Genomic DNA, 27,023 nt, shown 5'->3' on the forward strand with positions numbered 1-27,023 from the left:
AAAATTCACCAATATCAGACCTCCCCCTTTCTATTAATCCACAATGTTTGCGAATGAGTCCCCACTGATGTACTCTCCTTAACATTTACTGAGAGTTTGTTAGAGATAAGAACTTGTAGGCCTCCACTAGCCCACCCAGATTGAGAGGGTATGGCACCCAGGAAGTTTGAGGAAACCCCCTCTACAAATGTCAGGGGTACCCCAAGTTTCTTGTAGACAGATTACATCAAAGTTGAATGTGGTATTAGCCCAATCAATGTTACCCATCTTATTCTTTAACCCACCCACATTCCAGGTTACAAATCTATAACACTTAGGGCTGACAAGCCGGGTTAACGGATGGATTTAACCCAGATTTCTTGCCTGGGGGTGAATGTTTGATATATTCAGCATAACGTCTATCATTTGTTGTTGCAGCACTTTTCACCCTAAGTGGGATGGGTATGCCTAGACATGGGTCCCTTGCTCACTGGGAGACTGGATTCAAGCTAGCCTGGTTGATGTGGGGTGTTACCCCGAAACCGGTCCCAGAATGCTTGTTTTTGGTCCAGGGAGGATACAGCTTGGCAGTTCGGGTTGACTGTTCCCATGAGGAGCAGGGTCATGACTGATTTGCATATGGCTGGGTCCAAACTGGGGGGAGCATAGTGAGCAAAAGAAAAATGGATTTAACTCAGAACTCTTGACTGGGGGTGAATAAATGATTCATTCAGCATTCTGTCAATCGTTTGTCGTAGTAGGAATATTGTACCGAAGTCGGGCGGCAAAGTTCTGTACCACCTGCGATCTCTTACAATGGCAAAACTGTCATTTCCTTTCATTTCATTTTTGTGCTCTACCAGTTGGAGTGAATTGCAATAATCCAAGCAGAAACGGGTGTGTGCCTGCCTGGACTACCAGCCTTTTTGTAATGGAGACAGGGGGCGGGGGGGGGAGGGCATTTTGAGTAACATCCTCAGCATGTCGTTACAGAGGCGGTCAGTTTTACGGCGTGGGTGCCATAATGAAGGGACATGTCCAGCCACATTGCTAGAGTCTTTATGGCTTATTTGGGGCTTGAGGGAGACATGGAGAGCATGGCCAGACAGATTTAAAAAGGAATTAGAATTATTACCCAAGAGCATGAGCTTGGTTTTGTCTCCATTTAATTTGAGACAAGAGCTCTTTATCCACTTGGTGACCGACTCAAAACAGGGAGCTAATAAGGAGGATGCAGGACCATTATTCCCAGTGAAGGAAAAGGCGAGTTGCATGTTGTCCGTATATGATATTAATGCAAGGACAACATCAACCAACGGCCTCATATATAAATTAAAATGTGTGAGGATCAATGACGAGCACATTTGAGGGGAAGAGCATCCGAAAAACAGTCACCCTCAAAATCTGAATGGTCCTGTCTGCCAGAAAGGACTTGAGCCAGGCCAAGGCTTATCTGGCAATTCCAGCACTCTGTAATCTTTGTACAAGAATGTCCCAGATGTCATCTGTCAGTCTGTTTAGGATGCAGGATATCATGTTGTTCTTAAAATACTGTAATAACTGAGTTGGTATGTCTTTCAAGTATTTTACTTAATCCTGGCAGAAGAGATATTGGGCAGGTAGTTTGCTACATCAAGAGGATTCAGATTGGGCTTTTTCAAAAGTGCCTTGACCATGGCGTGTTTTCACGCCACAGGGACAATGCTTGAAGTTAAGTATAGAGTCATCATTTCGAGCAAGATGGGAAGAATCACCTCTGTTTCTTTGGCTAAAATGCGCACGGGGGAGGGGTCCTTAGGAATGCCCAGTTTTATATTGCTCTGATTGTCTAAGAGGCTATCTGAAGTACGAGATGGAAAAGTGGTCAGTATAGAAAGGTTAGTAGTCAACGCATTTTGCTTGGGGCAAATGTTGTTGGGGTGAGAGTCAAATTGGAAAAAGTCATAAATAATCAGAATTTTCCTTTGAAAAAAATGTGGCTGGTAATGGCACCGTACCACCGAAGCTGCCAGAGTGGGACCTGTGAAGGGAGTCTCTAAGAGTGTTACTACATGAAACATTTGCGTCAGTAGATAGTGGCACCATTGATTTTTTCTGCAAAAGATGCAGCTTGGGCCCTATTAATTTTAGCATGGTAGATTCTTATATTGTCCTAACATTTCTGTTTGGAGGGCTCTCCGTAGTCTCTTCTCCAAATCCTATCTGCCTTTTTGCAGGGTAGCTTGAATTTCCAAAGTTGACGGGAGCTGATTTCCCTTTAGCACTTCTAATGTGAGATCTTTTCGGAATCACTGAATCAAGTGAAGACTCTAGTCACAGGGAGATTTGAGCGCTTGCTACAGAAAGGACAGAGTCTAGAGATGCTCTAGAGATCTTGAGTGCCTGTTTCTATGCTTCCATGAGTAATTTAGACCAGGCTCGATTTTTCCATGTGACTGCTAATGGATTTGGGGGTGGCTGACCAGTATCCAAGATTAATAACATCAGAGAATTATCAGACCAGGTAACAGGGAGTGGGTCTATGACCTGTAGCATATTGTCTGTGGAAAAGACAGGATGCAGAAGATGGCCGTTCTTGTGGGTCTGTCCTTACACCCTTTGTGACAGATGGATGGCCTTCTACGCCTGCTGTTGGGAAGGCAGCGGGGGCTTATACATTTTATGGCTCATATTTTGAACTCTAAGGTTAAATCTCTATTTCCTGACCAATTTGAAAGCATTGTTATTAAAGTGACAGCACATCCTGCAAAATTGTGTTATCATGCTAACTTTTTCACCAAATAGTTCCTGCACTGTTAACATTTTCTCTTGTTTAGAAAATATAAAAAAATTCAGGTGCTCCAGGTTTTCCATAATTGTAATTGGGGATTTTAATCCTTATCTCGGTTCCAATCATTTGCATCATGTTTTTGGTAGTTTGGTCATGCCGGATAGTGCTGACCTACAAGGTGACTGATCTTTTCAATAATTTAATTTGTGAATCCAACACGGTTTTTGCTTCTGAGGTTACTCATTCAGATCATTTGTCTGTACCCTCTTTTATACGTCGATGTTCCTCTAATTTTATTGATAATATCCTTATCATGAGGATTTAACACATTTTTTTGTTCATATTTTAACCACAGGGAATCATTTCAGTGAGTGATCATAACCCTCTTTTTATTTCATTTTTATTATTGAAAAGAACTAACTCTTGTTAACGCATTATAGAACACCAAAACATTAAAGATAGTGGTTATAGAATGAGATTTGACATTGTTGATCCTGACATGTTTTGCCATGTCAAAAGCAAGAATCATGAAACCTGGTGCTGTCAGGGTGATCAGGTGGACCCTGTCCTAATTCTTGCATTCTTTGGCTCCGCTTGTTTGTCAGTAAAAGGTTTGCTAACAATCCCATTCTCAAAGAAACCTTGTAAATGTAAGCGCTGGTTTTATGTCGCTTGCACTGTTGCCTACTGTGAGCTACTCTAGGCTTTAACACGTTTCCTCTGTATATGACAGAAGTTATTGGCTGTTGGTCTAAACATAAATTGTCTTTGTGGGAAAAAAATAGCCTTAAGGGAGAAGACACTAGACAAATTTGCCCACTGAGAGTATATTAAAAATGTGGACAACTGCTAACAGATAGTGGGCTAATGAGAATAAATTTATTTCAGATCTTCATTTTAGACATGCGGCTGGTTTTGGTACCGTTGACCAATGCCTTAACTTGGATCTGGTGATCAACAAATTCTCAGTCGCCAAGCAGGAGTTTGTGAAGCTTGTATTCTTAGGCCTCAGCTAAGTTTTTAACAGTGTTAAGAGATGCAGGTCATGGAAGATTATTTTGTTCTTAGGGATTGATATTTCTGAGTTGTTTGAGAGATTTACATTTGAATTCATCTGCTATGGTGAGATTTAGGTGAAGGAGTTGGATGTTCTGATTCTTTTAAACATGGGAAAGTAGTGTGTCAAGTTTTTGTCCTTGCACCTTGTTAACCTTTACATTAATTAGTTGGAAGGAATTCTCTCACGTGAAATTAAGTAGTTACCTCTAGTAGGTCCCACCCACTGTCCCTACAAAGTTTGAGGTTTACTCAATGTGGATGCTGTGGTTCTAATGTTCCACTTGTCTAATGGTCTACAAAAAGTATTGGATTCTTTTGGTTTGTTTATGGATTGTGTGGATTTATGTACCAGTTTTTCTAAAACTATAAGATGTTTAGGTCTAAAACCCCAAAGACCAAGTTGTTCAAAATCAAGTATATACCAATTAGTAAGTGTAGGATATTGGAGTATTAGTTGAAGAGGTTGAATACCCAACTCAAATAATAATCAAAGTCCTTGTCAGGGTGCACCACTAAAGTCACTAAATCAATCTGAACTTAACCCCCTGCTGGCTATGGCACACAGCAGACAGGCTTAACTTAGAGGCAATCTGTAAAGTATTTATGAAGTATCAAAACAGAAATAAAGACAAAAACAAAATAATAAAAATCCCCAAAAGGCATAGAAAAATTAAAGTAAAATTTAGTGAGTAAACAACACTAACCTGACAAAAATCTGATATATGAACTGGAAATATGAAATTTTACATTTTTGAGTAGAAATTGCTCCAAGAAGCCTAATGATCATCAGTGATCGCAGTAAAACAGGATAATAAGTAAAATTTGACACTGACCTCGATGGAGCACAGATCGGATGCACTAACCAGACTAGTCCTTGCCAAAGATTTTACCTCCTGACTTTAGTCCTTTAAGTCCCAATTCACCACATGAGTACAATTCTAAAGCTATCCAGGACCTCAGGAGAAGCACTTAGAGGCTCACATGGAAGCAGGCAGAGGCCAAAAGAAGAGTCCAGTCCATTTTCAATTGCCACTGGTCAAATGGGCAGTTGCAGGAAAATACTTTTTGCATAATATTTATCCCTGTAGCTTTAACAATAAGTCAGACTTATGTCCCTTGGAGTCCACTTCTTTTTCCTGGGTACAAGAGAGAGCACTGCTCCTGTCTCCCAGGGCTCTTCACAGAACAGAGGCAGCAGGTTCAGTTATTTTCAGTTTTTCCACAGGTCCAGAAAGAATTCTGAAGTGGGTGCCTGAATGCCATATTGATGTCTGGCATGAGCTACTGGGCGGGAATGACCCTTTGGATGCCCTAAACAAGGGGGTAAAGGATCACGGGGCTAACCCTACCCCCTCGGGCATTTTCAAGATAGCCAAAGTCTTCATCAACATTAAACATGGGCTCTGAGGGCCGGGTGTGTGTATGGGGAATGTACTATAGTAATCCTAGTGTCCTCTCTCATCTAATATTACAATCCAGTTTAACCGCATGCGCGCTAGCGGTATCCCCGCTGCGCGCTGCGATTTTAAAAATCCCGCTTTACGTGACAAGGTCAGCTCGTCATCCGCGTAGCCCAGGTTATGCCCATGACCAGCTGAGCTCGTCATGAGCGTAGAAGGGGTTAAGGCAGGTCATCTACCAACAAAGAACAAAGCTGAGATTTTAACAGGCAGACAGGAATTGTAGCAAACACAAGGAGATGATGGATGGAGCACTAAAACTTTTCAGACACTCACCCCCATTCACAGATGTGGGTTGAATCCATCAGCATTCTTTAGCTCATTTCGCCATCCCAGTTCAGACACGGCTATATGAAAATCAGTCTTGACCCTGTGCCTCATGGGAACAGACCAGCCTGCACAGCCAAGCCATGTCTTGCCTGGAGCCGAAACAAGCATCATGGGACCGGTTTCAGGGTAACACCCCTCATCAGCCAGGCTAGCTTGAATCGAGTGGCAAAGTGAGCAAGTGACCCACGTCTGGGCATACCCTGCCAACTTAGGGCAAACAAACCAAACACAAGGAGATAATGGATGGAGTGGTGAAACGTTTCAGACACTCACCCCCAGTCACAGATCTGGGTTGAATCCTTCATCATTCTTTAGCTCACTTCGCCACCCCAGTTCAGACACAGCTATATGCAAATCAGTCTTGACCCTGTGCCTCATGGGAACAGTCCAGCCCCAACTGCCAAGCCATGTCTTCCCTGGGCCGGAAACAAGCATCCTGGAACCGCTTTTGGGATAACACCCCATATCAGCCAGGCTAGCTTGAATCCAGTGGCAAAGTGAGCAAGGGATCCATGTCTGGGCATACCCTGCCATCTTAGGGCAAATAAAGCAAACACAGGGAGATGATTGACGGAGCGCTGAAACTTTTCAGACACTCACCCCCAGTCACAGATCTGGGTTGAATCCATCATCATTCTTTAGCTCACTTCGCCACCCCAGTTCAGACAAAGCTATATGCAAATCAGTCTTGACCCTGTGCCTCAAGGGAACAGTCCAGCCCGAACTACCAAGCCATGTCTTCCTCCGACCACAAACAAGCATTCTGGGACCGGTTTTGGGGTAACACCCCTCATTAGCCAGGCTAGCTTGAATCCAGTGGCAAAGTGAGCAAGGGACCCACGTCTGGGCATACTGTGCCAATTTAGGACAAACAAAGCAAACACAAGAAGATGATGGATGGAGCACTGAAACTTTTCAGACACTCACCCTAGCCACAGATCTGGGTTAAATCCATCATCATTCTTTAGCTCACTTCGTCACCCCAGTTCAGAAATTCAGGAAATATACACAAATCTTTTTGCATCCTGTCTTCTTCCTTTGAAGTGCGACCCATATGTTATATGTACACTCAGCAGACCTAGCAAACAGGATTTGACACTAATGTCAAAAAGAGGCAGACTGTGATTGGGGCCTGTCTGGCTGGGGGACAAAAGAAGGGCCCTGCCTAAGTGTCAGTGAAAATGTGCCTGTGACAGGGGAGACATCTTTGAATTGTTCCCAGGTATCACATAAAAAGCTCAACAGCTCTGTCAAGCAGTATGTTACATTCAAGGAAGTTTTGACAATTTAATGGCAAAAGGTATCCTTACAGCCCAACCCGGCATTTTTTGTCAGGTTCAAATGGGTGATCTCTGCCCATTCAAATCATCCTACTGTTTGCTAAATACCATTTACCTTGCCTTATGGGCAATACGGCAAACTTAGGACTGACAAACATTTTTCAAATTGCGTTATTTTGACACTTTGCAATTTCATTAGTAAAACTCAATAGCCAGGCTACAATGGTAGGCCTGGAGACAGGTTTTACAGTGCTACTCAGCTCAGGGTGGTAAAATGAGTGTTGCAGCCTACTGATAGAGTTTAATTTCCAGGTCCTGGGTACAATTGACACCATATATGTTGGAGTTATAGGTAAGTTCAAGATAAGAACTAGATTTATACCAATTTTACCATGTCAAAAGGAGAAGCACAAGCTTTTTGCCAATGGTTAGCAGGGGTAAGTAATAAGAACTTTATTGCGTGATTAAAAAACCATTGCAAATACAACATTTTTTAAAACGTATCAGAAATTCATTTAAAAAGGGGAGTAAAATAAGTCCAAAATGGGTTGAGGTGACGGGTGGAGCTTGCTGAACCGTTATGCCAATGAGGGATCACAGACTGTAGGCCCCTCACAAAGTTTTTTTACTGCGTGATCCATGAACCTTACTAGGGCACAGTTTAGTTTAGTGTTCCTAGAGCCAAAGCAGGCCAAAACTACTGCTCTACATGTTCTGATAATTTTTGTGTTCCAGAGATGTTTGAGGAGGGCCCGTCTTTCCGTCACCAGTTTTGGGCAAAGACATATGATGTGTATTATGTCTTCTTTGTATTTCCCACAAAGTCGACATAGATCTCGTCCGTGCTCTCTTTTCCATTTTGGCAAATGAACCAACAAGTTAATGACTCCCAGTCTCAATTTAAAAAGCTTAGTTTTGTTCGTTACGGTTAAAGGGGGGTTTGGGGGGCAGCCGAGCCGCGAAGTCTGCCCCCCGGGCTGTTTTGGGAGGGGGAGGGAGGAAGACATGGGCGCGGCCATTTTGCCGTTTGGACTGCTTTTCGGTATAGCCCAAAAGCAGCCCAAAGCCCGTTTTTTTATAGCCCAAGGATAAAAGGGGCTTCCCGCGTTCCCCAGCAACCATTTTAGGTATTGAAACCTGGTGGCTGGGAGCGGATTGTATAATTTGCGATTTGTCTGGCGTCAGTTGTGTTCGTTGGCCTTTCGTTTTGTGGCGGAGTTTGGTCGGGTCAGCGGACAGTAGGATGGCTGCACAAGGGGACTTTAGAGTGTTGGAGGCCATCTGCCTGCTGGGAGAGGCGGGGCGGATGGACCTCCTTGTGGGCTCGGTAACGACGTCGCGCCCGCCGAGGAGCGCCGCAGCAGGAGTGGCGGCAGCGATCCTTGCCTGCTCGCCGCCGCGGAAAGCCCCTCGATTGCAGGTGGGTGCTGGGGGCCGCGCAGATACCAGGAGCGCGGCCCGCGGTTTCGGCATGGGGGTGGGGCAGCCGCCGGGGGCGAAGCGCTCTGTGAAATGCCACGAGGCAAAGAAGGGAGCGAAGCAGAAAGGCCGGCCGAGTGTTCGGAAGGCCCCGGGTAATGACCGGGGGCAGCGCAGTGACGCGAGGGGTCTCCCTAGCACGTCGGCTGACGGCAGGGAGATCCTCCAGAAGGGCAGGGACTCGGCAATCAGGCAGCGGCCGGGTGGGAAGGCGGTGGGGGGCGGGGGGCGGTGGGAGAGGGCGGGATGAGCGTGGGAACAGGCCCCGAGCGGCGAGGAAAAGCGGTACAGAAGAGAGCAGGGCCCCCTGAGAGAGGGCAATTGGGGGGGACGCAGCTGAAGGGGAGGAGGGGGAGCCCCTCCCCGGCCACACAGGGGGACAGCATGGTGGGGGGGAGGGGCAGGAAAGAGGCGAGGCCATAGGACAGGAGGGGGGCGCAAGGGGGATCGAGGCAAGGGATGGAGGGGGGGCAGGAGGCCAGCGGATGGGGGAGGCGGGGGGGTGGAGAGAGGAGCTGGGGGGAGCAGTTGGGTTTCCCCATTACTATTAGAGGCCGAGGAAGGGGATCAGGATTGGGAGGGCCTGGATGTGTTTGAGTCCTGGGTAGAGGGGTTGAGGGAGGCGACGGGGGGCAGAGTTGAGAGGGGGGAGGTGGCGGCGACACGGGTTGGGCAGGTGGGGGGTCGGGAGGCAAAGGAGGTGGTGGAGTTTTCCCCGGAGATAAGGGGGTCCGGGGTTGGGGAATTGGCATGGAGTGAAGGGGAGGATGGGGGGGAGGTAGGGGGTCGCAGGTCAAGGGGCCGGAGAATAGGGGAGCCTCGCGGTGGCAGGGACCCAGCACATCAGCAGTACCGTTTTTATTATAGGGGGATGATCGGCGCGGGGCTGCAGACTTGGCCAGGCTTGGTGCGGCGGAACGGCGCCAAGGTGAAAGGAGGGCCGTGCTTCTTGCAGCAGGCCCAGAGACAGCGAGGGATCACGACATGGCTGGCACACGAAGGCCCCTGGCGGGCTCGCTGGCCCATCACTCCACATGGCCCCCACGGCTTGGGGTCCAGCGACGGACGGAGAATACCATGGAGGAGGACTGTTTTGTGTGGTCGGGTGGTAGAGCGGGGGAGCGGTACGCTGGTAGGGTACAGTCGGCGCCTCCGCTGGCTCGTCAGGTGTATAGTGGGGCGGGGTGGACTTACACGAAGGTGATGAGGAGAGTTTGGAGGAAGGGGAGTTGCGGGATGGCGAGGGCGGACGGGGGTCCGTTAATGGTGTGAGCTCTTTTTTACAGGTGTCATGGGGCTTGGGTGCTGCTGCGGCCCGGACACAAGCCAGGGAATGGTCGGGGACGGAGCGGAGAGGTGTGGAACGGCACGGGGAGGCGTTGGTGCCAGGTAAAGGCAATGCGGCGCGCATGGTGTCAGTGGGGGTGGGGGACGGGAGCGTGGGGGGGGAGGATCGAATGTGCAAAGGCAAGTATGTGACTGATAAAGGTGTGGGTTCAGTGGAAGTGTCCTTAGCGCCGGCAGTAACAGGTACGGCTGTTCAAAGTGTGGTTTCAGTAGAAGTTCCGTTGGTGCAGGTGACGAAAGGTGCAGCGGGGGAGTCAGGGCAGGGGGCCGGAGGGACGCTTGGGTTCTCGGGGGGTACGGTGGGGATGGCGCCGTCCGACGGCGGGGCGGAGAAGGTAGAGAGCAAGGAGTTGAAGATAAAGCGGCTCCCCTATATGGGGGTCACGAAGCCTTTGGGGGCGCATTTAATGGCGGCCACCAAGGAGAAAATATGGAAAGGGGAATATGTGGAGCTATTGAAGTTGCTGCACCGCGAAGTTAGGTCGAAGGAAGGGTCAAAAGAGGAGGAATATGATCTCCAGAAACGACCAAAGGGTGCCCTTGACAATTGAGAACTGGACGGCAGCGTTTTTAATTTTCGCTAGCGTCTATTGCGAGAAATTCCCTGAGCGCTCAGTGTCCATGTTTAAATACATGGACGTTATACAGAAGGTGCAGATCACGGGGGGGGGGTACGCATGGGCGCAATACGATGAGGAGTTTCGTGCGCGGATGGCGTGGGATCCGCCTATAGTGTACCAGCCCTTTCAGGGGCCGCCCCACCCGTTGAGGGGTGGGGGCAGGGGCCAAGAGCCAGCCCGGAGGGGCGGGTGCCTGTTGGGATTTCAACAGGGGGGCATGTGCTAGGGAGCACTGTGGTTTTAAGCACGACTGCTCGGGTTGCGGCAGGTACGGTCACCCAGTGGTACGATGCTGGGGCCCCGCACGACAGCACGGGGGATACCAGGCGCCGGGGGGAGGCATGCGTCCGGGAGCCGCCCCACAGGTGGGCAGCGGGCGAGGGGGTCGAGGCTCTGGGTCCCAGGGCTCGGACTCCGGTTAGGTTGGATCGACTGGCGGCGGCCTTGCGTACATACCCGGACGCGGGGGCCGCAGAGTGCTTGTGAGACGGTTTTTGGGTGGGGTTTCGTTTGGGGTATGCGGGGCCGCGGCAGAGGCGCTGGGCGGATAATCTGCGGTCGGCAAAGGAGCACCCGGGGGTGGTGCAGAGCAAATTGGGCAGGGAAGTCCGGGAGGGCCGCATGGCGGATCCGTTTCTGGATTGGCCGTTGGAACACTTGATAGTGTCCCCCCATTGGAGGAGTGCCCAAGAAGGAGGCGGGGCAGTTTCGCCTCATACAACATTTGTCGTGGCCAGAGGGGGGGGTCGGTGAACGACTTCATTGATGAAAAGGAGGCTGCGGTGTCGTACTCCTCGGTGGAGGCGGCCATGGTTTTGGTGGTCACTGCAGGCCCCGGTGCAAAAATGGCCAAGTGTGATATCAAATCGGCTTCCCGGCTGTTGCCGGTACACCCAGACGACTGGTGCCTACTGGGGATCCAGTTTCGCGGCCGCTGGTATGTGGACAAGGCTCTGCCGATGGGCTGCTCGATGTCTTGTGCCCTTTTTGAATGTTTTAGCACGTTCCTCCAATGGTTTTTTACGGAAAGCACGGGTCACCAGGGAGTTACGCACTACCTGGATGACTTTTTCTTGGTCGGGGCCCCAGACTCCACGGACTGCCAGGTGGCTCTGGACAGGTTTCAGGAGCTCATGGAGGACCTAGGCGTGCCGTTGGCACCGGAAAAGACAGTGGGGCCAGGCACGGCGCTGTCGTTTTTGGGCATTGAGCTTGACTCAGTGCGGATGGAGGCGAGGCTGCCAGCGGATAAAAAGCGGCGGATGCTGGGATTGCTGGAAGCGATGGTGGCAAAGCACAAGGTGGCAGTCCTGGACATTCAGGTGCTGCTAGGACACCTACATTTTGCATGCAGAGTGGTGGGAGTTGGGAGGACATTCTGTAGGCGTTTGGGTAGGGCGCTGGCAGGCAACAGGCCTCCACACCACCACGTGCGCTTGTCGGCGGGAGTGCGGGAGGATCTGCGGATGTGGCAGTTTTTCTTGAACCAGTTCAACGGTGTGCCCTTACAGCGGGACGGGGACATGGTTTGGGACGTACAGATTTTCTCAGATGCGGCGGGCAGCGACGGTTTCGGTGTGTACTGGAACGGGAAATGGTGTGCAGAGAGCTGGCCCCGGGAGTGGCGCGGGGGGGGGGGGGGCAGGAGCATTGCTTTTCTGGAGCTTTTTCCTTTGGTGGTGGCGATTTGGTTGTGGGGGGAGGTGCTCGCGCACCGACGAGTGACATTCCGTGTGGACAATATGGCTGTGGTACAAGTGGTGAATCGGCAGTCAGCCAGGGACGAGCAGGTGTTGAAGCTGTTGCGGGTGTTTGTGCTTGGATGCTTGCGGCATGACATTGCTTTCCGCGCGGTGCACGTCCTGGGATTCGACATTGACATTGCGGATGCCTTGTCTCATTCGCAGTGGGGGAGATTCCGTAGGTTGGCCGAGGATGCAGAACGGGACCCGACGCCCATACCGACGCAGCTGTGGCGAGTGGGCAACACCGGATGTTACAGCTGGTTCTAGGATCGTTGGCGGACTCGACCAGGACAACGTATGTGGCGGCCTGGGGGTCGTTTTTGGTGTCCGGGGCGAGGTGGAGGCCGCCGGGAGCGGAAAGACGGGAAGACGTAATCCGATTTATGCTCGCCCTTATAGATAAAGGTCTCAGGAGGGTGACCATAGCGGGCAAGTTGGCTGGAATAGCTTTCATGGGTAAACTGTGCTGGGGCTACGCACCCTCCGTGGGAGAGCTCGGGTCCAGGATTTTGGAGGGATGGGCACGGGAGTGCGGGCGGGCAGGGGTGCTGCGGAAGCCGCTGTCGGAGGAGCTGTTGAGAAGAGTGGTGGAGGTGCTGCATTTGGTGTGCAGGGATGAGCGGGAAACGTACTTGTTTGCGACACTGATGGCGTGGATGTTTGCGGGGGCCTTTTGGGTGTCTGAAATGGTGGGCGGGAGAACGGGCCGGGGCCTGGAGTGGAAGGAGGTGCAGTTGGGGGAGCGTGAAGTGAGCATTTGGCTGCGGCAGTCAAAGACGGACCAGCGTTGTGCAGGGGCATGGGTGTCGTTGTGGGAGGCGGGGGGTCTGGCGTGCCCGGTGCGCTGGGGTTGGTCATGGAACGGGGTTCGGCGGGGGGACGAGTTGGTGTTTCAGCATGCAGATGGAACTCAGGCAACAGGGCCGCAGCTGCTAGGAGTGCTGAGGAAGGCGCTGGGCGGGTTGGGGGTCGATGGCAGACAGTACGGCACCCACTCCTTTCGAATTGGGGCGGCGTCAGAAGCGCATCGGCGAGGCTGCGGGTGAGGGGCCATCATGCGTTTGGGGCGGTGGTCTTCGGCTTGCTACCGGCGGTATGTGCGTAGCGCAGAGCTGGCATAATACGCGCGGAGGATGTTGGGGGGTCACATTTACTTACATTTGTTTTTCGTTTCAGGTTCGGTGGCGGGTCCGGCGGCACAGCGAATGTTGATTTGGATTGTGGGCCATTCATTTGTGAAGAGAGCGAAGTTGCAGGCGCAAGATAGCTATTTCAGGGAAAACCTGGGCTTTAATCCTGCTCTTTTTCAGGTGGTGTGGATGGGGAGGGGGGCATGCGCTGGAAGGAACTCCTGGCTACATTGAATGGTATGGTGCGCGGTGGGCGGTGCCCAGATGTGTTGGTTCTCCACCTGGGGGAGAACGATATGGTGCGGGAGACTGGCTTGGTGTTAATGAGGGCGATGCGGCGGGATTTGGCGGAATTGAAGAGAAGTTGGTCCGGGTGTTCGGTGGTTTGGACGGAACTGGTGCCGAGAAGAGTGTGGCGCGGGGCGAGTCGGCCGCAGGCGGTAGATAAGGCTCGGTAGACGATAAACGTGGAAATGGTGCGTTTCTGTTGGCATTTGGGGTTTGCGAGGATTTGGCACAAGGATATTCACTATGACGCCCCAGAACTGTTCAGGGGTGATGGGGTGCACCTCTCGAGGATCGGGATGGATTTGTACTTGTTAGAGCTTCAGGAGGTGTTGGTCCGTTTGTTGGGCGTGCGCCAGGAGTAGGACCCTGGTTGTCAGTGTTGTTTCAGTTTTCGCTGTGCAGAATCGGATTGGGGGGGGCAGAGAAAGGGGGAGGCGGTGCATTCACCTGCATCCACCTTTCCCTGGGTGGCGGAGTTTGTTTGGGATGTTGGCCAAGTTTTGGCGGGAGTTCGGTATTTTGACGTTAAGTTTGGGGACTTGGGGAACGGGAGCAGGGAAAGGGAAAACAGTTTGGGGGTTACATTAGAGGGTAGTTTGGTTACAGTTGCAATAGGTCAGATAGGAATGGAGGTATTGTGAGGTTTGGGATTTAAGAGGTAGGGGAGAAATTTGGATATTCAGAGGATATAATGCTGTCATATATTGTTATGTTGCGGGGTGGAGGGATATTATCATGTGGGATCGTAGGGGCGGAGGGAGAAAAACAATAAAGGGGGGCAGGTAACTCGATGTTTAGAGAGGTTTTAGTTTTGTAAGGCAGTTGCCAGTTGGTAATAATGTGATGTGCACCTGTTTCAATAAAGTGGCCTTTTACACACACAAAATGGTAGTCGGTGTGCTTGCCTCCCTCTCTCCCTCCCAAGGGGGGGTTTGAGGGGCAGCCGAGCCACGAGGTCTGCCCCCGGGCTGTTTTGGGAGGGGGAGGGAGCAAGACATGGGCGCGGCCATTTTGCCGTTTGGGCTGCTTTTCGGTATAGCCCAAAAGCAGCCCAAAGCCCGTTTTTTATAGCCCAAGGATAAAAGGGGCTTCCCGCGTTCCCCAGCCACCATTTATTTTAGGTATTGAAACCTGGTGGCTGGGAGCGGATTGTATAATTTGCCCCACCCACCCTCCCTGGGTTTCGTCCTTTTTAGGGTTTTTTTATTCCCTTGTTATTAAATTTTGGGGTTACGAAATTTTTGGAAGGCTGCGGATTTGGGACAGGTGCACAGGGTGGGGATAATTTTGTATGTTGTCGCTGGAAGCAGGTGCAGGCGGAGTTTGTTTAAGATGTTGGCCAAGTTTTGGCGGGAGTTCGGTATTTTGGCATTAAGTTTGGGGACTTGGGGACTTGGGGAACGGGAGCGGGGAAAGGGAAAACAGTTTGGGGGTTACATTAGAGGGTAGTTTGGTTACAGTTGCAATAGGTCAGATAGGAATGGAGGTATTGTGAGGTTTGGGATTTAAGAGATAGGGGAGAAATTTGGATATTCAGAGGATATAATGCTGTTATAGATTGTTATGTTGCGGGGTGGAGGGATATTATCATGTGGGATCGTAGGGGCGGAGGGAGAAAAACAATAAAGGGGGTCAGGTAACTCGATGTTTAGAGAGGTGTTAGTTTTGTAAGGCAGTTGCCAGTTGGTAATAATGTGATGTGCACCTGTTTCAATAAAGCGGCCTTTTACACACACAAAATGGTAGTCGGTGTGCTTGCCTCCCTCTCTCCCTCCCAATACTGCTGTGGGAACAACAAGGCATAGGATTGCAGGGTCAACCACCCATGACTTCTTTTTGCTAGCCGAGCCTTGTCTTCCACTATCGAAAGTTGTTTTGTGCTTATTTTCGCCAGCCGTCTGAATTCCTTCTGACTTACGTGCATGCTCCAAAGATCCTTTAGGCATAGGGTTGTCAAACCTTTTACCCAATAGTCGTGTCCTGCTCGCCATGAGTTAGTATCGAGACTGGCCCACAGGTGGTATCCTAGGCTGCCTTCCTTTGATGACCTCAATTTGTAGCAGCACACAAGAAAAGTCATGGCTCTGGCTAGTGGTTGATGGCAGATTCCCAGTTCCAACCTGATTTGTGCCGGTGATGTTTCAGTTGGTAGCTTGAACACTGATCTATAGATCTTTGTGATGATTTTGTCTAATTGGCCGCTGTCCAGACCTTTTAGGACTTCACTACCGTAAGTTAGGGTGGGAATGATTTTTGCCTGAGCAACCTGTATTGTTGGTGCGAAGGTTGGACCTTGAAGTTTCTTTTGGATTGATCCAATTGCGAAAGCAAGTGCAGCACCCTTCCATTTTTTGTTCTTCATAGTGGGATTTGTATTTGTCATTGTTGTTGAAAATGACTCCGAGGTACTTATGACAGTTGGAATCAGCAATGCTTTCCTTGTTCAGTGTCCAAGACAAATTCTTAGCTTTCCCTGGACGGACCGCCAAGATTTTAGTTTTCTTGTTGTTGATCTGAAGCTCGTTCTTATTTGAGTATTCGGAGGTCGCATCCAGGAGCCTTTGCATCCCGATCTTTGTTTTGCTCAGGAGGACCACGTCATCAGCATATAGAAGATTTGACAACAACAGACCCGTTACTTTGGGAGCGTGGGAATTAACCTTATTTAAGGCTTCTGGGAGGTCAGATAAAAATAGGTTAAAAAGTATCGGGGCCAGGGCGCAACCCTGTTTAAGACCCTTTGTAGTCAAAATTGGGCGTGATAGTCTTGAGCCGTCCCCGATCTTAATCCTAACCCATGTGTCTTGATGAAGGAGTTGTATGGCTCTTAGAAGGTCAGCTGGAATGTTGAGTCTAGACAGCTTCCGCCAGAGCTTTGCTCTATTCACGTTGTCAAAGGCCGCTTGGAAGTCGATGAATCCCATGTAGTGTGGGCAGGAACTGAACTTTGCTTGATCAATCAGGCAGGAGAGGGTCATAAGATTAACTGAGGTGCCGGTGTTGCTTGTGAAGCCAGTTTGATTTGGAGGAATAACTGAGTTGTGATCCGCCCATGCCCTAAGTGAGTTAAGCAACACTCCCGCAAAGTACTTTGCTTCATTGTCGATAAGGGCAATGAGGCGGTAATTCCCCGGGGATTTTTTGTCTCCGCCTTTAAAGATTGGTGCGAGGATTGATCACCGCCAAGAGGGCGGTATTGTGTAATGCTGCAAGATTGAACTAAATAAAGTGCATAGGTTCGCAGCCCAGAAAGTTACATCTTCCTTGTACAAGGCTTGAGGGATTCCACCTGGACCTGGGGTCCCGTCCTTCTGACCCTTTTTAATCAGATTTCCAATTTCTGCCTTCTGAATTGTTTTAAATTCATTGCTGCTTTGAGTCAAGGGACACTCATTTGATAATTCCATTTTTTGATCATCATTAAGGCGTTCCTTCATTGGGGAATTTATGATGTTCGGATCAGGCGCCCAATCAGCCACTATTTCTGCCGCATTGTCTTCGAAGGGAAAAATCTGGTATGAAGTATGTGCTTTCCGATCGTTGAAGTGAAGATAGAGGAAATCAACCCACTCCGACTCCAGTATACATGAGGAGGCGACTTTAGATGCGTGCCCAGATACGCTATTAATTGTGCGCCAAAACCTAGCGGAGTTATCTGTTTTGATGTCTTGCTGTAGTTTGGCCCAGAACAAGTTCCATTGGCTTCTGCGTAGCTCACTTTTCGCTTTCTTGAGGTGGCTGCGGGCCTCTCTCAATTTTGTTATTTTTATAGGATCCGTTGGATCAGTTTTTAACGCCCGCCATGTCCGATTCATGGTTCTTGTTGCGGATTTAATCACAAGATTCGAGCAGGGTGTCTGCTTTTGCCTGGACTGGGTTGTGTGCTTTATTGGTTTCGCATTTTTGTCGATAAGTTCAGTTGCAAATAATGACCAGTTGGTGATTATGTCGTCCGGGCACCTACTGTGGCGCTCGATTATTTGTTTGGCCTCTGTTGCTACTTGTTGGAAGTTACTGAAGAAGCATTTGATTTGTTTTAGATTGATTGTAAGGCTCTCGTATGGCAATGCCCTTTCTTCTTCATGTTGAGTGAAACTGGTCCTTAGCGATATTTCTTGTGGACAATGGTCACTTTCTGTTCTACTCCCCAGACGATAACTTGTTATTTGGTGGAGGAATGAAAGGCTGACGAAGGTGTAGTCAATTATTGAAGTACCTTTTTTCGATAGGTAAGAGAAACGGGGAGGCTTGTCTAAGGGAAAACGGCCGTTGAGGGCTCTAAGGCCTAGGTTTTCAAGGTTGCCTTGAAGGAAACGTCCCTTTGGGTCGTCCTTGTGCCATCCTGGTTGGTCCTGCGGTGGTATCTCCCAGGTGCTGTGGTGTGATTTGGTGACCTCATTTTTTTGTAAGTCTGACATTAACCACATGTTAAAGTCGCCAGTTAGTAAGATTTCTGAATTGGGAGGTCCCGTTTTCACTCTCACTACTGTCGCAGTAGCTTCTCCTATGAAGGATTGCCTTGATGCTGTGTTTGGACGTACGTACGCGTTCATTAAAATCAAGGTCCAACGTTGCCCTATACTAGAAGTGTAAGATATTCCCACACACTGGAGACTGTGTGATGAGCCCAGAATGTCCCAGGAGGCGACTGCGTTTTTTGTTGATATGTAAATTGCTAGGCCACCGCTCCCTCGTCCTGAATGATTCAGTTTATGAGCTGGAATGTGATGCGTTTTGAAGCCTTCTATATGCTGCGGATCGAAGAGCCATGTCTCTTGTAATAACAGTATCTCAAGTTCCCGAAAGTAAGCTATTGTTGCATTGTCCTCCAGTTTACTTCTTAGGCCGTTGATATTCCATGAACAGCTCTTTAGGGAAGGGGTTTCGTGTCGGTGTTCCCTATTGGACTGTCATCGTAAGATTCGAGTTTTGTTCAGAGTGCCTGCCAGCCAAGACCATGAACCAGCCTCTTCCCAATCCCTGATTGGTGTGGGCCCGTCTTCTCTTGATTTCCTCTGTTTGTGGTCAAGGGTATTTATTTATTTATTTATGACATTTAATTAAGCGCGAACAATTGCCCTTGGGCGTCTCGGCGCTGCGACTTCTGCAAAATTCTCCACAGCTGATTCATGACGGTTTACTGATTGAACAGCCAGGTTTTTAGCTTTTTACGAAATGACCAGAGAGAGTGACTGTTCCTGATTGACTGAGGCAAGGTATTCCACAGTCTTGGTGCCGTGACCGTGAACCGGCGGTCTTCCCAAGTGACAGTCTTGGTACGAGGCACCACTAGTTCGTTAAGGGTAGTGGATCGCAGTAATCTGGGGGGGCAGTAGGGTGTCAGCTGGTCTTTAAGGAACTGAGGTCCTTGCTTATGCAGTGCTATGTATACGATACATAGAGTCTTGAACTTGATGCAGTTTCTGATTGGGAGCCAGTGATAGTTTCTAATAGTATCAGCAATGGGCTTATGTTTGGGAATTCTGGCGAGGAGTCTTGCTGACGCTTTTTGTATAGTCTGCATTTTTTTGATTACACGGATCTGAGCATTGGCAAAAAGGCCGTTGCAATAGTCCAGTGAGGATAACACCAGGGAACTTATCAGGGTTTTGCCAGCACTATCAGGTAGGAAGGGGATGATTTTCCTTACTAGTCGCAGTTTATGAAAAGCTGTGGCCGCTATATGGTTGGCATGGGCAACGAAGTTAAGGTTTTCGTCGAAGACAACTCTCAAGTTCCTTACTTTGGGAACAGGTTTGGGCAGGGTTCCGAAAGATGCGGGCCACCAAACAGGGGACCAACTTGGAGTTAGTTGTCCAAATAGGACAACCTCCGTCTTATCGGAATTGAGCTTAAGACAATTGGAGGCCATCCAGTCTCCAATTGCCAGCATACCTGCTTTAAAACTCTCAGCCACCCTTTCACCATTGTTTTTGATAGCCAGGACTAACTGAGTATCATCTGCATATGAGGTAAGGCTCATCCCATGCGCTTTGATGATTTTCGCTAGGTCCGACACGTAGATATTAAAGAGTGTCGGACTCAGGGATGAGCCTTGTGGGACCCCACATGGCAGAGACAGATTAGTCGACTGGAACGTTCCCAAGGTGACAGCCGGAGTTCTTTCTGACAAAAAGGAGGCCAATAAGTCCTTAGCTGCCTGTTGAATGCCCATTTTTTCGACACGATCGACCAGGATCGAATGGTCGACCGTGTCGAAAGCTGCAGATAGATCTAGTAGCACCAGTACTGCTGTTCCTCCTTGATCTCGAATGACTCTGATGTCATCGGCGGCTTTGATCAAGGCGGTTTCTGTGCCGTGGAACTTGCGGAACCCAAATTACTATCCAATTGGTGATGTTCCTTGATAAATTCTGATAATTGGGAATTCATCGCTTTTTCTGCAACTTTTGCCAAGAATGGGAGGCTAGCTATCGGTCGATAGTTTTTCAAATCGTCCTTATCTAGATGTGTTTTTTTCAAGAGTGGTTTTAGGAGAGTTTTTTTAAGTATGTTCGGATAGATCCCTGATCTAAACATAGAGTTGCAGATTTGAGTGATGACCGTAATCAAGGAGTCCATTACCTGGGGAAGAATTTTAAAAGGGCATGGGTGCAAGGCTGAGCCGGATTTGATGGAAGTGATAATGTTCGCGGTTTGGGCCTCCGTAATGTCTCTAAACTGGGTGAATAAGGAAACGGGAGGGGTGGAATTTATGGTATAACTGGAGTTTTTGGTATTGGAGGAGAAAGCTGAGTAGATATCGTTAACTTTTGTGAAAAAGAAGTTTGCCAGTGCGTCACAAAGGGGTTGAGAGGGAGGAGGGTTTAAATCAGGGGTATTCCCAACTAGCTGCTTGGTGATATCGTAGAGTTGTTTGTTGGAATTCATAGCTTTCTCTATTTGTTCGCTAAAGTACTTCCTCTTAGCATCTGTGATCATAGATTTGTATTTAGCGAGCATCTCCTTATAGCGGGATTTACTTTCTTCATTGTAAGATTTCCGCCAGTGCCTCTCCCTATTCCTACAGAGTTGTTTTTGATTCCTGAGATCTTCGGTAAACCAAGGTGCCGAAGGGGCCATCCTGTTTCTGGTCATTGTTTTGAGAGGAACCAGCGAATTCGCGGCAAGACCTAACCCATCCTGGTATTGCTTGGTGGCTATGTTAGGATCGGTGGATAAGATCGGCTGGGTGCTGTCAAGTAAGAGTTTTAGGCTAGAGTTGTTTATCTCTTTCCAAGCCTTAAACGGTTCCCGACTGGAAATTGATACGCTAGCAGTGGGAGCCTCATTGGTTGTGATTGTACCAAGAATTACATGGTGGTCAGACCATGGAAGCGGGAGGATATCAGTTATATGGATATCCTCTAAATTGGAAAAGATGCCGTCCAAGACGTGACCGGCATCATGGGTGGGGGAGTTAACCAATTGAGGGAGCCCCAGGGTTTCCATGTCTGATAAAAGAGAGAGCGTATCCCTATCATCTGGTTTCTCTAGATGAAAATTAAAATCACCAAGTACCGTTAGTGACTCTTCAATTGCTAGGGATTCCAGGATGGTGCTTAGGTCGGAAAGGAATCCTGAGCGTGCTCCTAGTGGTCTGTATAGGCGCATACCTCTAAAATTATCGGACGGGGACAGATTGATGGCAAATTGCATGGCTTCACAGGTAAGTGAGGGAATTGGAAAAGTCCTAGCTATGTAGGTATCGCAAGCGATTATAACTAGCCCGGCCCCTCTTTGGCCCCGTCTGTCCTGTCGGTAGACCTTGAAGCCACTAGGGACCGCGATGACCGCGAAGGGTAGGAGTTTTGTTGCATGCACGGCTAAGGACTGAGTACACGGCTCCCCTCTCTGCTCGTCTGTGACCGGCAACTTGGCTTGCCTGCAAAACGTGTGGGTAACCCGCTTCCCTGCCTGGTTGTAACTGTATGTCCCATTGCTTAAAGGTATCGGTTTGCCCTAGGATGCTATTCATTGCCTCTACGGAGCTCCAGGTGACCTTTGTGGTTTCGTTTGTTTGGCCTTGGCACGGTCCGATAAATTCTATCGCGGAAAGGTCTTGTGAGGTTATTTCATTTGACAGCCCTGTTGCATGAATCAGCTTTATAATGTTCCCCCGGTTTAGGACGTCGTGGCTGCCTTTAGACTTATATTCCGGGTAAAAGTAAGTGAAGAGGGCATCCCCACTTGTCACCATACTGGGCGGCCTTGGAGTTACCTCTGATGTTTGCGCACTAGACATGTGAGCTACTTTTGTCGTAGGGCCCGTTGAATGGACGTCGTTCAGCACGCTGTCGGGTCTTTCATTTTTTCCTTGTCCCACGGCCCCTTTGGCTCTCGCTAGAATTGCGCCCTGTCGATTGTTAATACAGCTTGCGGTATGTGCCTGATTTGAGGTCATGGTCCCTCCGGGTTGGTTTGTCATAAGGAAGGAGGTTTGACTCTGGACCTTTAAGTTCAGCGTAATAGGTGTGACTGGGGGAGCCATGTGGAAGCTTGCGATTTGCTCTTTTGACCCACTGTACACCCTTTTTCCTAGAGGTGCCGTTGCAGGTGGAGAAGGGGAGGTACCGCTCTTCCTTCTTTCACTATCCTGCGTGATCAGTTTTTCTTCCCTTGAGGTTGTTGGCTCAAAGGTTTTTTTTTTATCCTCATCCTCTGTGGGTGCTGGGCGTCTCGTGGTGTAGAACATCGGGTAGAAGCTTAGATCTTGTTTACCCCTTCTCATTTTATTACGTCCTTTCCGCTTCCATTGTCTTTTCGCCTTCCCCATGGGTCTCTCAGCTCTTGTTCGATTACGGAAGGGAGGGTGGAATTTACTCTGTTGGTAGCCGGAGAAGATTGCTGTTCGCTCGTTCGGCTAGCTTGCCCAGGTGGATCTTGGGGTTGCGAGTAGTTGGTCCCTTCGGCTCCTCTTTGCCTTGAATTAGTGGCTATTTTTACTTGCGGATCTTTACTTAAGTCTCCTAAAGGCGCGTCACTGCCATTTCCAGGGATAGGTTTTACTTTTGCTATTTCTTTTAGGTCTGCCACAAGCTTTTCCATTATCCCTGGGAGTGAGCTGAGTTTATCCACTATTGGTGTGCAGTCACATCCTTGTTGCAGGCGATCTACCGCTTCTTGGGCCCGTCTGATCAAGTTGTTTAAATTTGAGATCCTGTCATCGATTTTGACTACGTACACAGTAAGTGTGTTTAGAAGGCTGATTTGGATATCCATTTTGTTCGCTTGAAAAGTCATGGCGTCAGCCGACTTTTGAAGGATATCGAGGGTGGTAGCCCACGCCTTCTCTTGTGGATGTTCCTCGCTTTTGTTTTGCCTTGGTGATGCTGGTAGCTGAGAGGGTCCCGGGGTAGTGTTTACGTATGAGTGCAGCATTTTTTCCCATTCCTTTGACTCGAGGTAGGAAAGTTCTTTCACCCCACCCTCTGCTTCCTCTATGATTTCAGTAGGCTCAGGTTCCCACGCTCTGTGTTGTTCCTGTTGAACTGAGTCTGTTTCGCCATCCCCAAAAGGGGCAGCAACTCCTTCTATCCTCGAAACCGTAACACTAACCTTTCCAGGGTAGTTCGGAAATTCGCCGTTCTGACTGCACGGAATGCTAAAGCTGACTTCATGTAGCGTTTGGTTGTAGTCTTCTAAGCTGCTGGTTTTTTCTTCAATTGGCTCTATTTGGAGATCCAATATATTGTGTACAGCGTTGGGTTTGACGACAGTGGATGTTGCAGAGTTGTGCCGACGCGCTTGCTGGATTGAGGTGGGCTTAGTTACTGGACTGGACTTCCCCTGGCCTCAGTTGGAGCTGCCACTGAGGGCTTGATAGTGATGGTGGCTGGCATGTGGCTGCATTGAGGAGTCCAAGTCGCCCCATTTACTGCAGAACTGCCCTTGATGATGGTCACTAGGGCCCGTTATGTTCATGTTACTTGAGAAGACTGCTGATCCGGCGTCTTTTAAAAAAGTAAATTTGGATGTTATCTTAGGTTGGTTACCAAGAGGTTTACAGGCCGTCCTGTCAGGACCCTTCCCAATGACTTGAGCCATGCTGTCTGTTGTGTCTGTTGTGTCTGTTGTGTTTTCAGGGTCTCCCAACAACAGGTTCGATGTCTGCTCGGAGTCCGTAGTTGACCTTGCAGTTTTCCCTCTACTTTTCTTTTTCTTTTGTGGACCCGATATCCTCACCCTGCCAGATCTCATCTCAGATGGACAGGGTGCGGCAGGAGGGTGGGAAGAGCACAGGACCCCTGCCCTCGGACCTCCACTGCCCCCACTTCAGCCACTTGTCTCCTGTCTCCTGTCACGGTTTTCCTGCCACAACGGGCTGCGGGGCTGTTAGAGGGGCTGTTAGAGGGCTGTTAGAGGGCTGTTGGGGGGCTATTAAGGTGGCTGCACGAGAGGTTTCACACTCTCCACGCCCCCCTACCGTGCACTCCCAGGCACCTCGCCTCACCTCACCGCCACTATGCACCTCTCTGCGCCTCTCAGCAGGCAGCCAGTAATAGCAGGAGGGGCTGCTGCGGCGGTGGTATGAGTGCACGGGCTGCGGGTTAGTGGCTCTGCGGTCCGTGGTCTAGGTGCGATGCGATGCGGCAGAACGCCACTGCAGGTCCCTCACTGCCCACCACTCTCGTAACCACTGTCCGGCCGCTGCAATCCGCTGCAATCCTACCTCCTCTTCAGGCACGGACTCGAAGGTGGAAGCACGGACCCGGCTGCGTCCTTCCCTGCCAGACCCCCAGCTCTCCTCGACTCTCTAGCTCTCGCTCCTGCTTGACTTCTCGACTGATCCTCGAGCAACCTCGACCTCAACACTGCTCAACAGCGCCACCTGCCTGTAGTAACCTTAGGACGGAGCCACCGAATCAAGGTCAAGGATCCTTAGCAGGGGTAATTGGCACAGAGTTCTATAGCCAGCAAAAAAGGCAACACATTCCAGGGTGACTCTGCAGAAAGGGCACATTTCCAACAGTTAGATTCATACCCTTAAGTACCTTGGAGTCCCATTTACCCATTTAAATCTGGTTGTAGGCACCATTTATTTCCCATCCACGGATAGCAATTTTCCAGGCCAATTGGTTCAGTGTTCAACTTTGCTTCAAAACCACGAAAATTATGTGTGACATTTATAATAGTAAAGGTGTTTCAATTGTCTGTCATGGGGCTGGATTAGCTGCCATGTGAATGTAACTAGCCTGCAAAAGGAGGAGAGCAGGTTTTGCAGATGATTGTTGGCTTAACTCCCCATTTCGTCTACTTTTCTTTGCGATGAGGAGCTTAGGCTCTCATGTATAGAAGATATCAAGTTGTATCTACTGCTCTGGATCTCAATATGGCCCAATACTGACACTTTCTTACACAGAGCAGTAATTTCTGATTGTCTTTGTTTAGATGGTGCCCAGGAGGGGGGGGGCTCTGTATAATTAGCATAACACAGACATTGTCTATTTTGCATACCACCCATATTATGGTGCTGACTTGATCTTTGAAAGTTTTTGCCCTGAATTATAGTGAGGGAGCAAAGCGATCAAGCTAGACCTCTTTTTATGTGGTTTCTCTCGCTGAGAAACATTTGACAAGAATGGCGTGCAATTATGCATAATTTTCACATAAATTTGCTAATATGCCATTGGCACTGAAAGCGATTCATTAAATATTCATATCCTTTCATGGTGTGCCAAGACAACGAAATTTGATGTTCCGCAGGCGTTGCACCAATTTTTTTCAAAATGTGGTATGGGTGCTCCTATATGTCAACAATTACCTCCATTGTGAAATTGCCAGTAATTTCTCATGAGTACCCTCAATTGAAAAATAACATAAGCCAGTGCAAGAATTGTAGAATGTATACCGTTCATCTAGCAAAGGTGACACTTATGTAAAAAAACTACCTCAGTATGTCATGCCCAGCATTTTGTCCTGGTTGTCATACTCCCATATGGCAAGTTGTCCACCTTTGTGCAAAGACTTACCTATATTGTGCTAGTACCAGCATTCTGCCACTGGTGTTCACATGCCGAGAATTTCCTCAAAGATGACAGTACTTTTACACAGGTGCTTTATATGCCACGGATAACCTCTAATATCTAAATTGCAGTATTTCATCATTGGGGCCATTTATAGTAGGAATTACGGATGTATGACATTACAACGCATGCTTTTACATCGCATGCTTTTACAACGCGGTTTTTACAACGCATACCATTACAACGCATAGTGCTTTTAGGCGCTGGATAGTGAATTGTTTAACTTACTATTCCAACTCCAGTCCCCGTGGATAGTAGGAAGGTGTTGGATAGTACATTAAACCTATTCCCTATCCTAGAGCGCCCCCCAGCGCAATGCGTTGTAATGGTTTGCGTTGTAAAAGTTGTGTTGTAAAGGCACTGCGTGGTAAAAGTTGCGTTGTAAAGGTTGTTCACCATTACCCCCAGTATACCAGTGCCATTATTGTTTCATATATATCTGTCATGCTAAGAACTGCTGCCAGTACTTTGCCCTGGGTATCTCTGAGACAATCATTACTTTCAACATCACCATCAACGACAAACTTGCAAGCATCACATTACATTCTTGCTCACACTGACATTCACTCACTAACACATTCTCACACTGACTCTCACTCATTCATTCTCATTCAAGCTATCTTACACCCCCTTGTGCTCGTTCTTAGTCATTCGTACTTACTTGCATTCACTCATTCTCGTTCATTCATACTTACTGACATTCAGGCCCAGGTTTTCTAACTCTTTTCAATGGGTTTGGATCACTTTTATGACGCAAACCTGCTGCAAAATATTAGAGTGGGATTTATTATTCTAAGCTAATCAGTACTTATAGTGGATAGTATCACAACATAATGCAAAGTTGTGCTTTGCGTTATTTTTCTTCAAGGGGAGTTCCCATGCAACCAGCCATTGGATTTTAAGCAAATCCCTTTCTCCAAACATTAGTTGACATTAGTTTGCCCTAAAATCTTATGCCTCCTTGAGGCTAGCATCACAATGAGTAATGTTTTCAGATCTCAAGCTCAGTCTCAGGCGCTCGGAGCGCCACTGGAGACGCAATTACTGTCCCAAGCTCCGCTCCAGGTACAGACTCTTATTGAACAACTATAAGAAAGCTGTTGTGTCAGCCAAAACAGCTTACTTTTCAGAGAAGATTGCTCTCTCTACTAATAAGCCCCGTGAGATCTTCTCCCTGGTCAAGCAGCTTGCCACCTCTGACCGCACAAATATCAGCTCCGTTCCGTCTCAGTCTTTTTGCCTCACCCTTAATAATTACTTTATCGATAAGATCACTGCCATTAAAAACAATATTCCCACAGTCTCCCAAATTCAAGTCACATTTTGTCCCCCTCCGCCGCCTGTCCTACTGGATCATTTTCTTCCTATCACTCATGACCAATTTCTTCTTTTACTTGCCAGGGTCAAGTCTGGCTCCCCAGCTGACTGCGCCCCGGCTCGAATTCTTCAAACCCTCTTTACCTCCTGCCCTGTACCCCCTCTCACTTTGCTTAACTCCTCCTTAGCCCTT

The sequence above is a fragment of the Lissotriton helveticus genome, chromosome 3_1 (genome assembly GCF_964261635.1).
Source record: "Lissotriton helveticus chromosome 3_1, aLisHel1.1, whole genome shotgun sequence".
Classification (NCBI taxonomy): Eukaryota; Metazoa; Chordata; class Amphibia; order Caudata; family Salamandridae; genus Lissotriton; species Lissotriton helveticus.